We start from the raw sequence: 23,821 nt of genomic DNA, 5'->3' as shown, positions 1-23,821 counted from the left end.
TCACAGATAAAACTGAAAGGAAAATAAGGTGAAAAGGTAATTTTAGGAGACACTAAAGCACAGCATTGATTCTGTGCTTTACACATGGGAGCCATGTAAATAGGACTACTTTTGTAAAAGCTACATCAGCAATTAAGTGAGAACATGGATGAAACCAGCAGCTTTTCTACTGTAAAATATTTCTGTTGACAGACTGCAAAAGCTATTTCACTGGAAATGCATTCCCACAAAACTCCTGTCCAGCTCTTGTCAACTTTTCCCACTTTATTTGGGATCATCAAAATGAAAGAATTAATGTAAGACAAAGAAGATGGGTTTTTGCTATGTGTTACTGCATTTTTGTCTTAAACTGGACTGACTTGCCCAGCTTGTTCTGAAACCCCACCATGCTGTTTGGGAGAAGGTACCATGGGGGCCAGCAGTTGCAATAAATTTTTATGCTACTCTTCCCATCATTACCTTTCAGTTTTTGAATGCTTTGTGTTATCCCCATGGGACAGATTACTATGTAGACTGGGAAGTCCCAGACCATAGCATACTTGGGGCTTTTCTGTTTTCACACTTTCCTCTCCTTTTCCTTCCTAATCATGGTATAACCTCTAAAGTGATTATTAATTTACCTTTATTTTAAGATACTCTTAATTTGATTATTCTCATTATTCTTGCAATACTTATTACTTTCTTCCCCCTTTAAAGTATTTTTAGAAAGGATTTTTAATGCAAGACGACTTTGCAAATGCAAATTTTAGCAAAAAATTAATGCAAATCAAGATTTATTATTCAAAAATAGATTAGGAGTTTATTCATTTTTTAGAAACAAGTATCCTATCCACTTCACAAGAACAGTTCTTGGATCTTGGACTGTATTCTGAGGCATTTACAATTCAATTTTCACTAAAGATACAAGAACCAAATACAAGAACCAAGTATCAGTAAAATGGGCAAGGGGGAAACATTTTTTTTTCCCCCAAGCAACACCCATGTGACTGTGTAGCACCACTGGTGCCATCTATTATGCTGAACACATTAATAGAGTGCCTTTATTAACAAATATGATTCCAAACTGCAGATTGACTCTATTTTCTGGAGCACACAATATCTGCTATTTTTTTATTGTGATATCACTTACAGAGCCTTAACAGGTACTTCTTCCCAGTTTCCTAAAAAAAAAATACTCTGTTTAATGTAATGTGGTCTAAACGCAACCACACCAAATAATGGGACAATATGTAAGAGATTTAGGAAAAAAAAAAAAAAAACCAAACAAGGCAGAAATTTTAAAATATAAATTCATTTAAGTACTTAAGAAGCTCTAAGGAAAAGGTGCCCCTGAAAGGGTGTTGGGGTTTTTGCCAGGTCCATCACAGATAAGCCTTAGTCCAATGTTGTATTGTATTGTAACAGCTATCATCTCATTTTCTGTGGATACATCACAAGATTTACTGAAAATGCACTGGAAAGGGTGCATACAGCAATGATAGCGGAGATTACTGTTTCACAAAAAATATAAGGTTAGAGATGGTTCAAAGGCCAAACCACTTTGAGTCTGTATTTTCCAATTTGGAATTCTCAAGGTAGACATTCCAGATTGCATGGGAGCATACAGACAAAAGTGGCCAGGTTTCCAGTGGCAAAAAACATCCCAATTAACACAGGAGTGTATGTGTTCATGTCTGTGATAATTAGAATTCATGCTTTGCCCTGAGGCTAGACACCTACTTTGGGGTAGCCAAAATCTCTGAGTTTTTTTTTTAGTTCAAGGTAGTTCACAAAATTAATACAAAACATTGAATCACCAAAAGGTTTTACTAGGCTCATATCTGGTTATCTGATTTCTTGAAATAATTGCAGGTAATGGAAGCAATCAGGAAGTTGGAAAGACTTTTATAAGATGTATTGGGTTTATGTGGCCAGGTTTTGGTAGCAAAGGGGAGCACAGGGACCTGCAGACCCGTGGAGAGAGGAGCCCACACTGGAGCAGGTTTCCTGGTAGGACCTGTGACCCCGTGGGGGACCCATGCTGAAGCAGGTTGTGCCTGAAGGACTGCATGCATGGAAGAGTGACCCATGTTGCAGCAGTTCACAGAGAACTGTTGCCTGTGGGATGGACTCCCATTGGAGAAGTTCTAGGAGAACTATTTCCTGTGGGAGAAACCCCATGCAGAGACAGGAAAAATGTGTAATGAACTGACCTTAACCACCATTACCCATCTCCTTGCACCGCTGAGGGGGAGAAGGTAAAGCTGGGGAGGCAAGGGTAGGGAAATTTGCTTTTGAGATTTATTTTATTTTTCATTATCCCGCTCTGGTTTTGTTGGTAAGACAGTCACTTTGTATCTCTTAAAAGTCGAGCCTCTTTTGCCTGTGATGATATTTGATGAGTGATCTCTCCCAGTCCTTATCTCAGTTCATGAACCCTTTGTTATATTGTCTCTCCCCTGTCCAGGCGTGGAGGGGAGTGATAAAGTGGCTTTGGTGGATGCCTGGCATTCAGCCAGGGTCAACCCACTATATACTGGAAGGTACTAAATAAAAATAAACCACAGTTTATTTTTCTAATAACACTAGAAACCATGATTTCTAACAGAGTAATGCCGCAGAGCCAGATACTTCTCTTTGTTGGACACATCTGTGCAAAAAACAGGGAGAGACTAACAAGCAGAATGAGGACTGTAGATGCCTGCATTGCTTTATCTCCACTCATAACACAATAGGCAAAGAATATCCAGTGAAATCAACTGGTATCCAGCTGCTACAAAGATGCGTGGGTCTTCATGAAGAGTAATTGACTTTGGAATTCACTGCTGCAAAGTATCTCTGAGAATCTCCACTTCTGAGCAGAAAGAGGAGCAGGAAGTTTGCTCACACACTAGACATTCACTCATTGCCTCTGCTTAAACATTACAGTGTTCTCAGCAGGTCAAACTTCGTTTCTTACGAAAGCATATTTGGGAGAAGTTCCCTTTGGGCAGCTGTTCTTGCATGGACAATGCACCAGTTAGTCTCTTTCTGCCTTCCAATGATATCCTCAAAGGATCCAATATTCCCAGATGCACTCCAGGCTATAAGAGATGAGTCCTCGGTTTCATGTTGTGAAAATGTCACTTTCAAAGATCTGACATTTTGCTGACATTATCTCACATATTTTGAGTAAAAAAAAAAAAAGGCAAAAAGGAAACCACAGAAGAATCATTCTTATGTCTTTGAACTACCATTTGGGCCAAGACACGGTCTGGCAGACACACTTTGCTGCAGAGTGGCAGTGTGAGTACAATCCAGTTGGTATCATCAGTCCTGGAGCTCATTTCCTGGCCTTCCAGTACCGTGAGATGTGCCACATCTTTTATCCTCAGTTAGACAGTGGGTATGCATCTGTTTTATTTATCAGTGTAGATGTAATCAATGAGACCAGTAAATTATGAGGACCAAAAAAGTATCTGAGGTTTGCAAGAGAGCATCAGGACCTACACAGACAAATCAAATGCAAAATAAAAGTCACCCTAGCTATGAATCCTCATGTTTCAGGGCAGCATTTAGCAAAATTCCTGTGATTAGACAGAAACTACCACATACACAAGTTTATAAAATAGGTAATTGTGATATTCTTTCCCATATTGCTCAGTACAAATCTTCACATCCTACTATCTGGATGGAATCTGAAAACTTCTGTGATTCTAATATTGGCATCTGATCATGTTTCTGTTCAGCTAACATACCTCTTAACACACGATGGTCAAATAATTCTGCTACTACTGTTCTCTTTGAAGTTTATGAATGTAAAGCATTAACCTATTTCCTGCACGAGATACTATATGATCAAATTAAAATATGTAAATTGCACACAAGAGCTTCCTGTGCTGCATGAATTTTCTGTTAAGAAGTGCTTTCCAAATGAAATAAGTGTTCTTAACTCCTCTTAGTATGAGTAGAAGACATCAAGCATTTCAGGATTAGACTTGAGCCCCTCAGTCCTTGCTTGTCTCCTGGCAAAATATGTCATCTGGCCTAAATACCAAAAGTTCATCTTGCCAAACACCACATGATCCTCCTCCTGCAACTGAAACACATTGGCAGAGAATTGTTGGATCAAAGGTAAGCATCTGAGAATATGATCTAATGTGACTTAGTTGACTACATTCTCTTAATCAGCCTTGAAGGGAATAGAGAGCTCTATAGCCCAATTAATTGAAATCTAATGGCTTGAACTGGTTTTCCATCAATTCTATAGGACTTCCACAGGGACTTATCTCAGACACTAACAACTACAATAGATGTTTACCATTAAGTGAGGCGAATCCCACAGCAGTTTACATGATTCAATAACTTCATCAGTTGGACTTGACTGTGTTGCAGGTAAGTTCTGCATGGTCCTCACCATAAAAGGAACTTTTCAGTTTGGTATTGTTGTTGCAGGGATGCTTGTGCACACAAAAGCACATAATATTTTTCCAACTTTACCATCCAACTTGGTAAAAAAAGATTATTTCTGAAAAAAACCTCACTTTGGCCTTTTTTAGACTGTCATCAGACACCAAAACTACCCTCATTACCCTCATCAGCATTTCTTCATGTGGGAATTAGCCAGCAGCACAGAGGCCAAGCAATGGCATAAATGAGCTGAGAGTGTTGGATGGCAGCTGAGACTCTTATCCCAGGACAACGGCTTTCCTCTGCCTGCATCCCAGGTCTTGAAGATTGCCACAGCTGTGGGGCTCAGTATCTGCTGCCACCTTGGCTTGATGCTGTACCAGAGTAAGCTCTAGCTGCACACACCCTCACAGACACCTGGAGCCACTTCTTTCCTTTGCTTCCCTCTTCTTCTCCATGGTAATTCCCTTATCAAAACCTGCTGATGGGCACAGATGGAGGAGAGGGGACCACATCCTGCAGGAGTATCTCCTCACTGCACACAGGAATGAGTTAGAAAGGGAGCATGAGTAGGAACTTGGTGAAGTTTCCCTACAGGAAGGGAAAGAAAAGGAATAGGAAGGAAAAAATGATGGGACACCAGTTCCCATATTCAAGTCCTCAAGTATAATTCACAAACTCTTTTGGGAGCAAAACTTTATCTCTTCATCCTTTTCCTCTATTGGCTTGGGTGCTCCTGTAGAACACAGGAGATAAAGGTGTTAAACTGCTGATGCTGAGGAAGGAGTGAGATCTCCTACTTCATGGGCACCTCCTGGTATTTTCCTACTGCACTCAAGCATTGAGCCTGCAATTGTGTATGAAAGGGAAGTAACCAAAACTGCAATTAATGAGGAATCAAATCTTTGCGCATACACTATATGTGTTTGGAAAATGATGTTTGATTTCAGGATCCTGGAGTTTGCAGGCAAAAGGATTCTCATTTTCTGGGCCATCAGTGGGCTAAAGCATCAACTAACCATAGATTGCTCAGACCAGAGGAAATTTTATCGTAATGGGAAACTTTCAAAGGATGGCTCAGGTACCTCAGAGTTCAGTGACATCTAGATAGGTGGGTTTAGATTCAAACTTTGGGCTTTGGGAAATTTCAGACATATAATTTTTCCCTTAGGGTCAAATCCCTTTGTGCAATTTTCATATTTCTTGAAACAGAGACTATCTTGCAGATGAAGTAACATAATATTTAAAATTAACATGGGGAACAATGTACTAGAAGGACATAGAATCTGAGTAAAGGTAGAGTGAGAGAAGAAGCTGAGCAAAAAGATTTAAGAGAAAGGCAGAATTAGGATGGAGTGGAAGAAAATGAGAAGAATCATAATTAAAAATAAACTCCAGCCACTTCCCATGTTGAAAGCTCACAGCAAGTAAGCTGATTGGCATCTTAAAATTCTTCCAGGGTATTACAGAAACAGCATTTGAAGTTACCATCATGTGTTTTATGTGCTTCATAATCACTTTTGTTAATAGGAAGATGTAAGATTTCATCTATACTAAGCTTTAGTACTTTACCACTGAAGTCTAATTAGTAAATCATGGAAGGAAAGGAAAGCAAGCTGATGCTTTGCTCAACAAGCTTCTATGTACAGTCAGGATTAAATGTCAGATAAAGCCTCTGCTTTATTAATTTTCACTTTACTCTGAAACAAAATATATGAACCATGCAATTATTTCAAAACCCAACCAGCATTAAACTCTCCCCATCTCTTACTTCTTCCTCATCACACTTTCACCCCCAGCAGTTGAGAACAGTCTCTCCTGCTAACCTGCAATAAACTCTGCTTATAGCTGCCTTCAAAAGGAGGTCCACAGAAACTTAAAAATAAATGAGACAAGACTAAGATTAATAAAATAGGCAAGGATAATTGTTCATTTTTTTATGACCCAAATTCAATCCATTAAGGGAAGTGTATAAGACTCCCTTCTAGTTAAATTGACTGAAACATTCTGCAGCAACAGAGAATAATAAAGCACAATTAAAAGTGAAAGTGACCTGGAGCTTTAAATACCCAAGAACCATGGTAATGGAACAAGAAAGCCATTTAAAGGTCAGCAGCTTATAAACAATGTCCTCAGAGCAATTTCTCAAGAAGAAAATAATTTCAGATGGGCCTACTGAGTAATTTATAAAAAAGAAGGCTTCTCCCATCCTGAGGGAAGCCAAGCAAAATTAAATGCCTACTATGAGGCTCTGGCAGCCATTGTTTCAGATCCTACATTCAAGAGGAGCTATTCCAGCTGGCCTTCAGTGGGATCATATGGCAGGGTAAGTCTCACAATACCATGCTTACAGAGCCATGCATTTCCCAAAACACTTGTTCCTTTGGAGATGACATCTGGGCTGCAGTCCATGAGCTCTGCCTGCACAGCTGGCAGGGGTTACATGAGCACCTGCACTGCTGCAGAGCAAGAGGCAAAAGAAAACACTGACACAGTTCTCTGTGGGCAGTGTGGGAAGCTGTGTCCATCAATCCCTTTGGTTCTCTGGTGTATTTTCTGTGGCCTCTCATGCAGACACACCTCCCAGCACATCCTGGGGGACTGGCACCTGCTGCCAGCCTTCACAAGGAGTGAGCATTCCACAACCGTGGAAGTCTCCAGCTCTTCCTTGCCAAGATGATTTGTCCTGCATGCACTGGACTTTGGAAATTTGCCCCCATGAGGGAAAGTACAGAAATAATTCTAGAAACCTAATATAATTCCTCATATTTATAGGGATCCTGTAAGCTCAAAAGGAAAAAACAAAATCCTTCTTCTCTTGGAGCCTTTCTTCATTTTTCAGACTTGAAGGTAGAACCCCATTCTAGCAGGGTCTGTATACCACAGCTGGAAATATAGATTATACCTAAAAAATATTAATTGAGTGTGTAGGAAAATAGGACTATTCATATAATCATCCATTACAAATCTGTCAAAAATATAGAGCTAGAAAATTATTTTTCATCCAGGCAGACATATTGGGTACAGCAGTCCAACAACAGCAACAGCTGTGTTGTGTCTGCACCTACAGCAAAAACTACTAGGAAGGACTTGCAGGATTCAACAAGTTATTCTGCATCACCTAAATCCATATCCAGGGGAAAAATTAGTGCTCTTACACATTTATTTAGCCTGTCTCTCACACACACTATCTCAGTCATCAGGGAACACACCTCATAACCCAGTGTCCAGAGGAAAAGTCAAGGAGATACTAGGCACAAGGTATTATCATATATGGGGTTTTGTGTTCCATGCAGCTTCATCAAAACTGACATAAACCAGTAATTTCAAAAATCACCTAATGACAGAGAAGAACTATACTTAGGCTGTTGGTAAATTCTTTGAAGATGTGTCTTAATTCAAGAGCATAATCGTAATGCTATCCTACATGGCACAGGTTTCACCGACTACTTATGAGCATTTAATATTTCATTAGTTCTTTTTCTGAATGACTTTCTTCCGCTGTGCTCATTCTGTACTTTTTTCTCCATCTGCCCTCTTCCCTCCTGCACACAAGTTCACTGAATATTTTGCTCCCTGTTCCATTCATGGTCTCTTTTATCCAAGCAACACATCAACTGAATGACTTAAAGCTTGTTCCTCCTGTGTTCAGGTTAGTTAAAAAATTAGCTGGAAGACATCAGCCACTTTGCTGTAACTGTGTCTTGTCTGTAAAGTAACATGAAACATCACATTGCATAGTGCTATTTCAAGAAAAATAGTCTCTCTCCTCTGCTTTTTCTGCGGGTGCTGTTCATTTACAACAGGCTGGCCATGTGCCCACTATGCACAGACAGTGCATGCAGAGTCATAGGAACAGCTGATCAAACACAATCAAGATAAATTCAACCCAGTACATTTTCCATTGTCTATAAAAGAAATTTGGTTTTATAGATTTTATCTGCATCTCTCTTCTGAGCCATAGGTGTAAAAATAAGGCAGGAAACTGGACAGATTTTCTTCCCTCAAGACTGTAAAATCACTCAATAAACCTCTTCCAATAATAAAAGCCTTAAAATGATGGTTGAAAGCCTGGCTCCACTGGAGTCAATAGTAAAACTCCCATTCACATCAGGAGCAAGCGACTTCTGCACTAATGAAAGCCCTTTAACGGTACTGGCTATGCTACAAAATATAGCATATAATAACTCCATATAATAACTCGCTATAAAACACACATGCTTTTCTCCAGATAAGGTCTCACATTTTTTTACTAATAATAAATTTTTAAAAATACTTATTTCTTCCATCAATAAAAGACAGTCAATACATAAATGCCTATTAACACGGAGCAGCAGTTTATAAAAAGGGCTTCTGAAGACAGCATGGAAATGAAGCTGCAGGCTGAATGTTATATAGGCCAAATGGAATGGTCAAGGCTGTTTCAAGTCTCTACTGGAAGCTGGTATATCTAGTACCAAAGTAAATGTTAAAAGTATTATTGGCCAAGATGGACTCACACTGACATCTGGCAAATTTGTACAAAACTAGGAGGAATTTGTAGTCTTCATTTGTGTCTAACATTTTGATTTAGACTAACCAAAGCATACATACCAGAGCACCCAGACAGAAAAAACAAATTCCAGTATATTGCCTGCAAAATGCCAGCACAAAAGGATTTTAGAGAGAGAAATTCACATTGTCAGCTGTCAGTTCACAGCGCGGATAAATCCTGGCATGTAATTGCAGCATTAGTCATGCTGGCTAACAAAGGCACCACAGAGCAGGTGGGGGACCAAGAGTGGAGAGCAGAGAGGTCATCAGCTATCTGAGGCACCAGCTTTCCCCAGCAGACTCTGGCATGTGCTCAGCCAGCAGGATGAGGAGCCCAGGCTGGAGTGCTGTGCTTGCTGACTCCCTCTCTGTGCCCCACCACTGGCTTGTCCAGGGCTGGCTGCCAGCCCTGCTCCCCTCACAGGCCACTGTGCAGGGACACAGATCCTCCTGCACCACTTGTCCAGCATAGAGGGGAAAAAAGTGAGACATCACTTTGAAGCTGTAACTGTGTCAGTGCTCCCCTGGGCTTGGAACAGGATGGAAGAGGAACAAAGGAAAAAAGCTTTTCCAAAACAGCCACAGATTGGAGATGGGCTGCTTCTGAATTCAGGCTTTGGGTTAACAACTGTGTGCCACTACAAAGGTGGGATGAAACTCGCTTCTCCACACTCAGAAAACTCTTTTGAAGAAACAGCCCTACACAGTTTTGGGTTTTTTTCAGTAAGTCAGTAACTAAGTGAGGACTTGAATCTGGAAATATAGTCCTCATAATGATTCCATCCATTTGTGGTTTTTAAAGAGTAGCAGGGGAAGAATAATTCTGGTAGTGGCATCTCTTACATTGTCATTGTTTGCACCTATGGTGATCAGAACTGCAAATACAGAACTATGGGCATAACCCATGAAGTGATGTGCTAGATTTGCCATGACCTGAAGTAATTAAATAAAGTTGTGGAAATCTTTAAAAAACATATTCTAGCCCAATCAGAACACAAGTCTGTGCCATGGGCCTGCGTTGTACAGGTGAAGGATATTGTGACAACAGCTCTTGGAGATATTTAAAGTCATGAGTATTTGAATCTGCTTTGCCAGGGTGGTTTGGATTTCTTTTCATTCCATAATTTTGGGGCCTTTCAGCATTCATATTTGTCAGCTTGCAGAGTAACATCAAAAACAAAGGTACCAAGCCCAGCCTTTCAGGATATAAATAGATTAATAGCTCCCAGGGGGAAAGGTACCTGAAGGACCCAGGCTGATTCTGATCCATTCCAGAAGGATGACATTAGACAAAGCCTTCCCCAAATCCCAGGGCATGGCATATGAAATTTCAGATTTGTTCAGGGCATTTGAAATGGAAAAAGGTATTGGCCACTTACAGGCACTCAAAACACATAACCTAGGGGAGTAAAAAGTTCAGAAGTGTTTTATAAGGAGCTAAAGGCACCTGAGGAGAACAGCTGTTTTAAAATAAAGAATAAAGGCAAGAAGACTGAAGAGGCTTTTTCTTTCAAATCTTGGAGAGAGGTGATATTGACAAAGAAAGTGCTTCTACAGGCCTAAGTGGAGCAACCAGCATTACATGAAACACAACAAACCTTCAATATTGCTTGGGTCTCCTCTTGTCACTGAGCACACCCTGTGCATAGGAGGAGCCATACCAATTTGTCCATCTCAAATTGCAAATTCCAGCTGGAAGCAAGGATCTATTTTTTATTTAATTTCTGTCTAGTTCACCAAGATCATATTGTTAAAAAGAGGGAGAGGTTCTCCAGAGCTACAAAGAAACACCTGCTGATCCTACAGAGGTAGATATCACAGGTCACTCTGCTGGCACATCATGTCGGAATAGGATGATAGGCCTGCAGAATCTCAGTCTTGCAATGACGTGTGCCAGGGATTCACATGAAATTCACACGAATCCTGCAAAACTGTAACATGAATCCCAAACAGGTTCTTTCCTTTTCTTTAATACCTAGCACAGTAGAGCTCCTGAGACACTTACAGACAGTGTTACAGCAGAATTCAGTAGGACACACAAAGTAATGTGAGGTAATTGACATGATTAATCAATAATATTTTATCCCAAATTCTTAAGCTTTTTGTCAGATTTTTGATTCTACAGGCATGCTAATGAACAGCTGGTCTCTCAAATCATCCCCAAACAACATACTGGAGCTTCCCTGCCTGTGGACAGGGAGGAGGAGTTTGGGAAGGTCATTATTGCAAAGCGTAACATGCACAAAGAGCAGCCTGAAATTTTGGACTTGATTACTCATGTCAGACCCCTTTGGAGTCCCATAAAGAGCACATAAAACCTGACATTTCTGGGATGATGTAGAGGGAGAAGAAAAGCAGGAGTGAGGAGAGAGTAAAAAGGAGGGGCTGAGAAAGCCATTTTCCATGGTAATGTGATTAAGAAGAGCGGGAGGAGAAGAGCTGTGCTCCCAAGGGTTTGGAGAATAGGAGGTTCGAATACCATGAATGAAGAGACATCACTGGCTGTCCCATGTTTTGGACTGAAAAGCAAAGAAGCAGGTAAGAAGAGGATTCAGACCAAAGAGGAAAGTAGCATCTGTGAAAGAAAGAGTAGAGGAGGCTGGGGAAGTGGAGGTGGGGACAAGCAAGAAGGAAATGGTATTTTTTTCTTGGCAATCAGTGAATCCTTCTTACAGTTTACAGACAATATTGCCTTCCCTTGGAACAGCTGGTACATTCTCTGGAGGCTGATAACTTTCCAGCAGTGAGGTGCCCTGTGTGCCAGAGCAGTTTGGTGCACAAACAAGCAGTGGATTTGTTCACACATTTCCCTAATCCATTGACAAAAACCAGTATGGTTGCAGCAAAACTGCTCCCCTACACACCTTGCCTGGAAGAGGAGTCTCGCAGTAACCCACCAGTGGTGTGTGGGGTGCTTTGGGGCACAGACCAGCAGGCTGGAAGGGGAACCACATCTCTGCTGCCCATGGATTCATGAGATCCAGGAGTGCCAGTCAGGAGTGCCAATTTCTGTGTGTGCAGGTAAAACATCTGCCTTGAACACATCTGGCATTTAGATGAAATTGCTTGTAGTCTCTCTGGAGGCAGTTCTGCATTTGTCCACCCCTTTACCATAACCAGAACATAGACCCTATAATTCCCCAGCACTTTGACAAAAACATCTTGTTTCCTCCTCTGAAGGATGCAACAGTATAATTAATAGTAAGAGCTACTCCACAACTGTATGCATTCTCTCATGTTCTCAGCCAAGCAAATCTTTCACTTTGTCGGGTAATTTCTTTTTAATGCGGTGCTTGCTATTATTTCTTGATAGTGATAAAAGACCTGAAGCAAAATTCTTTTCACAGAATTCAAGAGGAAAAATAAAAAACTTTGTTGGTGAAGGGAGCATATTTAATGCATGCAGAAAGTGTTAATTAAAAATCCTTAAAGCTGACATTATAGCCCTAAAAATCACTAATATTTTGAGTCTTAAATGTCTCAGTTATCATCACAGAACATGTCTGCCATGGCACCCATTTATTTGGCCCGAGGCATCACTATAAAATTAAAAATGAGCACTTGGAGCTGGTAAGCTTTGATCTAATTGAGTATGTGGTAGGATCAATCATAATATGCCCATGATTTGCTGATCCAATTCCTCCCTCCTGGCAAGGGTTTGTCAATAGATACTAATATACTCTAATAACCTACAGGTGCTTTACAAAGTAAGCTGATTTTTGCAACTTATTTTTGTGTGTGACCTTAACAACCCATACCACACCCCCTCAAAAAAAGCAACACTTCACCTGAAATTTCCATATGAACTAAGGGGCAGAGGAAGCTTTCCAGCTGTTATAACTCAGTAGGTATGACATTTACCTCTCTGTGTTTTATTGCAGCTGGCTTAGTGCACACCAAACTGTGTAAAGCTGAAAATCAATCAATTTTGGAAAAAATTTCTTTTTATACATTCTCTTCATGGATCAAATTTCTCATCTGTTCAGGGAATTCTTTTGGCATGAAGAGGTAAAAATGATGAATATTAAATCACTCTAATCTTAAAGAGAGTAGTGCTTACCCAAGTTTCAGTGAAATAAGATGTGTATACACATCTACTTATATATATACATTTTATATACATATAAAGACATGATTGATGCATAGGGTTTTTGTTAATTTATAGACAGAGATTCTAAATAAAATAAATATTTTTTTATCCTTTGAGATGTCAGATAGAAAAAAGAATTACTTCTGCAAATGAGAAGTGGCATCAGTCATCAGAGGAAGGAGTGTATAGAATCTGAAACAGCAAAGCAATTGAACATGAAAAGTTTGGCATAGAAAAGAAGGGTGAGTAATTTAAACCCACTCAGGAACAGGTGTGACTTGTTCATAAACCAGTTAGGAAAAAAAATTGTTCAATTACTCCTCTCTGGTAAATAACAAATTACCATAGTAACTCCAGTTTCAAACAACATATGCATATATTTTGTTACAGAAAAGCTTGAGTCAAAACTGCATTTTAGTATCATACCATGACTTCTTTCTTAACTGCAAAATCAGAATTCTATGAACTTTCAGCTCCTTATTTACATACACTCCCTCATCCATGACCTGAAAAGACCACTTTAAGGTTGACAGTATTGCTCAATCCATGCTTAAAATATATTCTGCCTATTTGGTGAGACTGTTACATGGAGCCAATTCAGCCAATAGCTTTTATGATAGGGAGAGTAGCTGTCATTTTGGGGGTGGATTCCCAATGATTTTTTAAAATCAGATGTATTTTTTCAGCAATTACAAATTATCTGAGGCATATGCTTATATGCAAGTATATATTTAATTTTATCATTATATATCTATGTGGTGGTGGTGGCTATAAATTTGTAGGTATTTTCATTTGCAAGGTGGCAGGTTTTCAATTAATTTAACAGAGTGACAATACAGAATACAAACCTTTGTGTAGAGCTACACAGCCCAGATGGAACAGGAGAGTCCCAAACCCCACTGCTCCTCAGCCTTTGCAGTGCAGCAACATACACTCACTCACCTACAAAATCCTGGTCCAGACATTGCAGAAGAAAAGTTCATTGGGAACAATCCATTTGCAGAGTGCAACAGTCACCTGGTTAGTGATTAGTCTTTCTTTAGAAGCAATTTAAAGGCAGCCAGCATCAGTGCCTCCAGAGCTGGACTAGAAAACAAATAAATAAGGGTTATGCAGCCTCAATTGGGTAACATCATTTTAACATCCTGAATCTTTAAAATATGTATGATTTGGATCTTGCACCCTGAAGAGTCACTGGGTTTGTGCAGACTCATACTGAGGGGCGTCTCACCTGTTCAGATTAACCTGTCCAGGCTAAAAGTAGTCTCCAATTGGTCTTCCAACTTGGAGAGGTGATCAGAATCTACTGTTGTTGACAGTTTTCCATTTTGTAATCAGCAACAAATCAGACTTTACTTAATGTTCCCATAGCCATCTGTTGCCTCTATGATGGCAATTTCGGTCAGGATCCTTCTATCTTATTTGTGTTTATACGATTCAGATGGCCAAAAATATCAGAATGGGCAGCAGCATAACAAACACCTACACTTTCAATTTGAAAATTGTCTTTGATTAATTTCTGATTTTATAAAAATATGCCAGAAGGTTGGCCCAATAAAGATAAGACATGTATGCTGTTGTAAGCTCTGTACCCCATCCTATTTTTTTCTAAACAATAAGGGAAGAAGATGAAGTAGAAAATACAGGCACTTAGTCCTTAGCCACTCTCATCTCATAGTTCATTGCAAATAATTTTTGCATGAAGAGATGCTCTGAACTAAACCACTCAATCATCAATAGATGCAGTGAAACAAATCTCTTCTCATTCCATTGGAAATATGCAAACAGTAATATATCTCTTGCCTGAAGAATAATCCCCTGTTCATAGCATGGTAATTTGTCTCACTGAATTATCTTGCTTCATTCTAGAAGATTTTAAATGAAAGGGGAAGAACAAGGGAAGGAAGAGGGGGCAGAAGGAGGGAAAAAACAACAGCAAACCTCTCATCAACAGCACAGACACAATTAAAAGTTCACCTGTGTCCAGTGACTCAAAACAATAGAATTGCAAAACTTTCTTTCAGATCACTCTGTGTGGGCTGCATCTATAGCAGAATTTTAGTCTGCAGCAGGTGTTTTGGAAGCCTCCCAGCTGTCCCCACCTGCAGTACCTCGGGTGACGTTATGGAGATGAGCGGAGTCACTGTGTGCAAGCCGTGCCCCTCCCAGTGGAGCTAAGCCGTCAGATGCCCTTCAGGGAAGCACCCAAAGCACAGCAGCCACTCTTAGGTGCTCAGTTCCAGCAGGAAGGTTAGAGCTAGGCCAGGGAAGGCCTCTTGAAATGCAGATAAACACTCAGCCCACAGCCTCAGCTCCTTCACTTTTCAGATCCATTCCTCTTGGGTTGCACCACTTACTTATGCAGATACAGGTTCTGCCAGAGATCTTTCTTTCAAAAGACTTTCTTGCATGGAGTGATTATGTCAGGTGGATTTTATTGATATCTTTGGCTTCATTACCTCCTCCCACCTTTTCATCTTTGTATTCAGGTAAGAAATGTAATTCTGCGCAGGTATAAAGTTATCATATCCTCACCATAAACTAAGTGACACAATAACTTGTCTTGTCAGATAGTTTTACAGTGCTATGCATCAGCAGAAAGGCTGAGAATGAAACAAATAGTCCAAGGTTTTTTATATCTCCCCTAAAGCCATAAGGAGATGTAAGTACTGATATGAAATGACACTACATTTTGTTTGGGAAAATTTTGCAAAGTTGTTTTAGCCCAAGATGGCAGCTATTATGTAAGCAGCAACAGCATCTTCTCTTTTAAAGTCTTCATTTTCTCCTTTTTCATGAGGAACAAAAGTACTTTGAGATCAGTTAGCTCTCCCTTTAGATAATGAGAACAGAGCAAAGTGTTTGAATCAGCACATGAAACTTCCTGAGAAAAAGATATAGGAGCTTGTCTTAAAACAGCCCCTCCCAACATCAGATAGATGCCTGAAGCTTGCAGAGATGGAGTAAAAATACAGTACTACCAGCTGGAAATGGGACAAAGCTGAAGGTAAAGAATCCTTCCTTGCAGCATTTCTTTTTTAGCTTTGAGTTTTCAACTTTGAAATTTGTGATCTTTGTTGAAATGACTGTCACACAGCCACAAAGCACCCCTTCTGTCCAGGGCAGTCATCCCTTCTGTCTAGGGCAGTCGTCCCTTGGGCCCCGACTTCCTGTATCTCCCATGGGCAGAACAGCAGCAGTGCAAAGCTACTTCTTGCCCTCACCTCAAAGCAACATCTAGTCTGCATGGGTACCCCAACACAGCTGCTCTATGAAGCACTCAGGATTATCACTAGCCATGTTAGTGTTAGAGACATGCAGATGGAAGTGAAAAGAGTAATGGAGCTGCTTGCTCTTCCTTGCCTCATTTTTCTGGTTATTCTTGAATGCTCCTTAGTTGAGAAGTTCTTCAGTTTTATTATAGCCAGTGCTTCACTGCAATCCATGAAGAACTTTTCTCATGATTCCTTATAGTAGGTAGCTGCTGAGTTATGTTGCTCAGGAAAGAGGAAAACCAAAAGACGCTTCAAGCTCCATAAATTTTTCTTGAAAACTGAATGATGAGACAGACCTAGGAGAAGTGCTGCCTCGGATACTATTTCTCAACTTTTTAAAGCTGAAAATCACCATGTCTTTGCAAAACATCACTCCTTTTCATTAACAGCCAAATGGAATTTAACCTAAGCTTTCAATAGTCATTTAGTAATACTGGTTTTCCACATCCATATTGATTCTATTTTTTCCACATTTGCACTTATTTGCCTGTGTAGAAATATGTGCATTTTGAGAAAGTTTTTTAAAGGATTTGATCTTTGGACCAAGTTTTGATGTCTTCTGGACCTCTGACTCTTGGGGGCAGCAGGTTGTTAAACTCCTCTGAGTGCAGCTACAATCTTCTGTTGGAGACCGATCTTTATTCTCCTCAGAGACTATAAACAGTCAGGCTGCTGTAGGTTTTATGCTCACAACTACTTTCTTTAACCTTAGCTGAGAAGAGAAATCACCAGTACCTCAAAAAAACTACACTCTCATTTCTTTCCTTTGTACCAAACATTAGCTGCATTTTTAAACCCTTTCATTACAGTGACAGTAGCCTCCTTGATAAAGCTCCTTGTGGAAGGGGTCCCACAAGGTCAACTCTGTCAGTTTGGCTTTCCTGACTTGATTTTCCTTTCTTCATCTATGTCAAAGAACGGCTTTTAAAGTCACAACTTATTTTGTTCTCTATCTTCTTACAGAGTGTGAAATTTCACCTAAAGGATCTCATGGCTGAATCCCAACACTTTTCAAAAAATAACAGGAATTTCAAAACTACGCTTGGATTTTTCCAGTTACACTGCCATATTGTTAATCAAAATTCAAATGGAAATTTTATGTCTTGCCCCAACAGCTGTAGAACAGCACAAGCTTTCTCATCCTCAGCATTTCAAGTGCATTTATGGAAATCCATGTTGTCAGCCACCCTTAGAAAAAAACAGTCATAACCTAAATAACAGCTATCCAGATATCTTAAATTCTGACTTTATTTCATTGATTCTATTTTGCTACTACAATAAAATGGCACTGTGTAATTTTACTCTTTTCTTCATTCATAATTGCCCTTTTGATTTTTAAAATAATTCTTCTCACTGACTGCAATGTGAGCTGCATTCAGTTTGCTCAGTTATCTAAATCTGAGCAAATATTATAAAGCTCATGCAGTTCCTCTGAGGGACAGAATGTTCTCATTTCTTCAGTTACTCACATTTGAATATAAACACATTTGCACTTTTCCTTCTTTCTTATAATTGTAAACTTTAGGATTAGCATGGCTGTTTAAAATAAGATATATTTGAGTGAACAAGTCTTTCTGAACTTAATTTTCTTCACTGGATGTTACTCTTTTTTGTTTGTTCCAGCCTTCATTCAGATATTTTAAAATGTTCTTGCTCATTTAGGTCCAATTTGTCACAGAGGTCCTAGCCTAATTAAACACTAGAATGATTGAAAACATCCTTCAAAGGGATGTGTTTTTCACTAAACTCAGCAGAAATCTCCCCATTACATGCAGGGTCACTGAGCTGAGTCTCCAGCCTACTACCAGTCAAGCAGAACTATTCTCTTTGAGGCTTCTGCTTGCAGCTCTACCCTAAGGTCTGCACCAAGGCTGGCTGTGCCAGAGCTGGCCATGAGGAAGGATCTGATGGGGTTCCAATGCCAGCCTGGGATGGATTTCCAGATTTTGCAGGCCAGGAAGCCTCACACCTAAAAATATAGGAATGTAAAGGTTTTGGCCAGTATTTAGAACTTGATTTTTAGCCCTTGAGTTTGGATATTTCTACCTTTGGTTTAGAATGGACATGGTGATGCTTTCCAGCTCCAGCAGGGCATTTCTGAGCAAGGACACTGCAGGCTGGAGAAATAGGAGAGCAGAGAGCCCTGTCCCCCAGGCTCACAGCGATACCCCCCAGCACCCAAGGACACAGGCACACCTTCTCCATGGGTACTCCCCCACAATCTGTTTTACAGTGCTCTGGAGGAGCAAAAGCTCCTGTCTTTGAGCCCTGTTTTCTGGTTTTATATTCACACAGAGATGTGTGTGTGCTTTTATAATAGAGATTAATTACAGAAATGTCGCAAGGTTTGATGGCAAAAGTTAACTGTAAAAGAAAAAGTACAAATATAGAAGCCCTTCAAAAGCACACAATATCAAGAAGGACACTGTCAATTCAATGGCTAGAAATAAAGAAATACAGACATTTTATTTAAGCAGTGTGGTATTTCAGTGTGGTATTTAATGTCACAAACTGAAGGGAAATCCAACTGCAGAATTAATAAGATGTAGCAAGTGTTTTAAGGACATAGGTTTATGTACATAGCACACTTCTAAGTAGGAAGGATGTATCTATGTACATTTGAATCTGAATGCATGCATAAAAAGAATGCTTATTTTTTTTCAGCCAAGAGCATAGTTCTGAAATACTCTTAATGAATCATTTATAGCAAATTGGTCATGAAAACATCATACTTGAGGTCTAGCCTCAAGTAGAGAGTGTTTTTCTCAAGACTTGGAATGCTGTGTGGCAGCCATGCCTGGCCTGAACGGAGGCATCCTTTTCTTTCTGTTTAATGAATTGGGCTGCCCTGCTCTTTATGCAGAGCAAGTACAGCCAGTCTGAGGCACATTTAAGTAAAACCATTCCAGCATTTCATTTGCTTCAAATGAAAGAAAGTCAGGCCAGCCTTCAGTGTTTTAGTGGGGTTTGTGGCTGTATATCCTTTTTCAGTTCCCCAAAAGTTATGTTCTCATTAAAATGTCACCTTACAATAATGCTCCAATGTAGTGGCTTCTCCTTCATTAGCTGTTGAACTAAAGCTGGTAATGGAAAAACAGATTACCCTGAATTTATGATGGGCTAATTCCATTCCTTCTAGCCATGAAGATAAATCACCCTTTGTTTACAACTGAAAGACCAGTAATTTTTAGCAGAATGAAGAATAGATGGGAAAATACAGTTTTAACTCTTGGCACAGATGGTTCTAAGGCCCCAAAGCAATAATGTGGTCAACAAATAAAACATAAAATCAAGCTCTGGTAAAGACCAATGAGCAGCACTTTCAAATTGCACTTATTTTAGTTCGTTGATTATCCCACCATTTACCTCTGAAAATGGGATTTGACCCATGAGGGGTTCTCTGCCGCAAGGATATTGTTAAACAAAAAGTGAAATCCAAATCAATCAAACAAAAAAACTTAGGAGAGATAGTAGTAGAAATTATTATAAAGTCAGGAGTTAACTAAAAGTTACCAGATCACAAAGTCACAAAGAAAATTTCCACAGATCATCTTTGGGGCAAACAGTAATTCTATTATTGCTATTTTTTAATACTGCTTTAAAAAACATATAGAAAAAGGCAATTAATGAGAATGTTATGCAATGTCCCTTACTGAGTTAGGATAGCACAGGAAAAGGTTCCATCTTCATAGGCATAGGTATAGGAAGGAAACAGGGATTCATTATCATGTGTTAGACAGATAATTGTGAACACAGATTTGTAAGAATAAGCAACAAGATTGTATATAAAGAAAAAAACCCTGAAAACATGTTTAAAGCTTTTCCTAAAGGCTTTTTTATGTACCTCTAATTCTGTAGAAAGTAGATGAGAAATATGTTAAAATTATCAGGTTCTAAAGTAACAGTTTTATTTCCTCTGCAGATTAGTTTCTATAGGTATACAAATCTAATTACCTATACATTTGTTTTTCTTTTTATTTTCCAGCATCACTGATTTATCTGCTCCATTTTTACCAACTGGTAAAAGATTAGATATGAAGTCAAAAGGGAAAAAAAAGGGGGGCGGAATCTGTTGCGACAGAAGTTCATTTTAGCTCATCAGGTAAATACCACATCAGGCTCACATAAGGGATTGTATTTTCATTTAACTGGTTCAAAGAAAGCAATCCAAAAAAACTGTTAATGGTCCTTTTTGTTAATGGTTTTCCAAGTAAAAGAATGCCATAGCTGAAATATAAATTTAACTATTAAGGTGGAAAACTTTTTTTCTTTCTGTCTGCTTAAAAATAAAGGCAAACCAGATATTAACGCTTTTAATATTTTCTCTTTTTTCCCCATCTCACTTGCTGTTTGGGTTGTGACTTGGACTATGAGATTCTTACACAGGATTTATTGCCTTGTTTAAGAAGACATCAGAAGAATAAATGAATACACTGATAAAAGCTATGGCTAATGTAAGACACAGTCTTATTTAGAATACCCATAGAAATTAGTTAATTTTAAAAACATCTTGCAAGCATCTTCCTCTTAGCTTCAAAAACCTAAGAATCCCATTCTTACTCTGCAGGAGATGCCAAATGTTTTTGTGCTTACTACATTCAGAAACACATTTAGTTTTGCCCAGAAAGCAAAGTTTATCAGAGAGATATTTGGTTTATGTCTACAAACTCTCTTCTTCCAAACTGCAAAACAACTGATATCTGCATTTTATTTGATAAAGTATCCCTGGAGGAGTCTGTCAGTAATCTACAGCTGAGACACTGGGAAAATATCTTTCTTCTTCAACCATTTGGTTCTTTCACTTATTTAAAGCCTAACTCCTTCTGGGTATTTTGCTCTTTAAATGTACACTGAGATCTTTCCTTGTACATGGTTTAAGGAGATAATCACTGTTGTCAGCTGTGCCATTTTTTATTTGACTCACAGATAATTTGTGTTTTTCTTGAAGTTCCTCAACTCTTTGGCTGAAGCAATTAAATAAGAGTTTGAGGGAGCCAGGTCTTGTGCTTGAGAGGAAGAAATGTTTAAAAACTTGAACATTCAAACAAATCTGGAGAACCCAATATTTCTAAAATAGTATGATTTTAAATCCTCTCATGATTCCATAGTGCTCACTATTATCAAAAATGCTGCACTATTAAACATAAAGGATAATAAAAATGTTTGCTAAAAATTAGCTAACATTAGCAAACAATAGAGCTACTGATTCAACAATGAAATTTAATCAAAAACTAATAGCCCATGTGCCCACACAAATGTCTTATTTCTCTGGCTTCAATTTTCCTTCCATGAGAAAATCTTGGCTCTCATTGCCTTCCATTTCTTTATGCTGACAGTTGTGTGGGTCTGTCTTTATAAATTATTATAACTGCCCTCATCCATCAGTCACTATACAATTTTAATTTAATAAAGCTGATTTTTGCTAATATGAATTAAATATGCTCTAAAGGTGTTTTCCAATCTCCTCTCCCACAAATTTGGAAGAAAAATGTTTTCTGACTTACTAGCCTATTTCAAGATCTGCCTCTTATGTTTTTTTGTTTCCCTCAGTGTGTTTGCACCCTTTGAAATTTCTCTGCAGATCACTCATTAGAAAATTCCTTTAGATAAGCCAGTTCTGATGCTGAGGTTGCCTGCCCTGCCAAGCAACCAGTTCAGATTGTTACACCTAATGGCAGCTGTAGCTTGGTCTCTCCAAGTGTTATGTGCCTGAGTGCCACTCCAAATGCACCCAAAGCACCTTCCTTCAGCCCTCTCACACAGATTTTCTCAGTGATTTTGAAGCTTTAATTTCCTCCAGCCTGTAATGAAGGGGTCTTTAAGAGCACTTAAAATTGTTGGGCAGGCTGCAAAGGACACACATCTGATTTCTGAAAGTTTTCTTTCACCAGCAGACACTCTCCTTCTTCCCTTCTGAGGAATCTTCAGCTCCTAATCAGGGCAACTTGAACCTGAACTTGTGCTTGGCACAAACTTAGAAATATGTCTGTCAACTGCTGAGATCTAGCCTTGTAGTCCAAGCACCTTTTCCAGTGACAATGCAAAGGTTTTTTCCTGAAGATTTCAGTTAATGCTGCATCAGGATATTGCAAATCCATATGTTAAAACTGCTTGTAGCTTAAAGCTTTCACTGAAGGAGGAGTCTTCTTCCTGAAGAAAAAACATGAATCATTATAAACAGTTTCAAATTACTGAGTGACACAACACACACAATAGAAGCAGCAGAAAGCAGGGACAGGAACATTATTAAGATCATAACAAAAGGGAAAATTAGAATGAAGACTTTTAAAATGCTAATTAACTTTTAAAAAATGTAAATTTTGCAACATACTTGGAGGTTTTGAACTTGGTGTTTAAGGAACTCATTACTGATCCTGAGGTCATTTGTTCCAGCATCGTGGTGCTGCAGTACTAGGGATTATGCAAAAAGATTGAAAAAACAACTTAAAGCACAGAGCAAATGTGGCAAACAGAGAGAAGCAGGTAGGCAGTATTTAACCAGCTGTAAGGCTGAGCACAGATGTGCTTCCCATCCCTAACAAAGCACCCCAAGTGCTTTGGCTGGCCCAGCAGGGAGGGGCAGGGCTGGCCTCTGCAGCTCCATAAAGGAGATCTTCCTTGTCACAGGGTTATCCATGTCCACCTGCTCCTGGTGGCACTGATCACTCTTAGCTGCTGAGCTGATCACTCACTACCAGCAGCCCCAGCTGGCACAATCAGCATCCTAAAATCTTTCCTTTACTTTCTCATATCTTTCCACATGGATGTTTTTCCTCTTAAATACACCAACTACTTCTGATCTTATCTTAACAATCCTACTTCTGCCAGTAAATTTGTCTCTCTTATCTCCATACAGACTTTCTCACATCTCTTTCAGACTTGCCTGTGTGGAGGTTATACAGCTGTGCTGCATCAGAGCTGAGTCTTGGCTCCAAATACATGGTCAGAGAGACCCTGGGTGGCAGGAGAGAGCTTGCAACTGGGTCTGCAGAAAGGGGGTTGGTTAAAAGCAACCATAATAAATTCCTAAACACATGAGTATAAGTTTCTATCATCATTTATCCACAGACACACACACACACACACACACACACCAAAAATAAAGTTCCATCTGAGTAATAAATATCTTACTCCTGTTAGCTAATGAGTTAAAGAGGATTTTACAAAACAAGCAACCTATGGCTAGGACAAGCCACTTGATTTTTCACACTGAAGCAGTTTATCAAACACTCATCCAGCATCCGTAGGCACTCATAATTCCTAACCTACTTAGAGCTTTAGGGGCACAACATCTGGAAGACCAGACTTAAAATGACAGAAAAGCTTTGAAGGTCATGCAGAATAATTTACCTAAGCTTTGAGTATTTGATAGATGAGAGGGCTGTTACTCATTGGAAATGTTAGGAGGCATTACAAAAACTAGTGAGAAACAGAAATTTATAGGTTCATAAATTTTAATGCCAGAAGAATCATCTAATCTGACCTGCATACCATAGGCAATGAAATTCCACCAAGTAATTGCCACGTGAAGCTCATCAATTTGGGGCTAAAGTAG

Source organism: Molothrus aeneus, chromosome 2, assembly GCF_037042795.1.
Source record: "Molothrus aeneus isolate 106 chromosome 2, BPBGC_Maene_1.0, whole genome shotgun sequence".
Lineage (NCBI taxonomy): Eukaryota > Metazoa > Chordata > Aves > Passeriformes > Icteridae > Molothrus > Molothrus aeneus.
Note: the sequence above shows the minus strand (reverse complement) of the source record.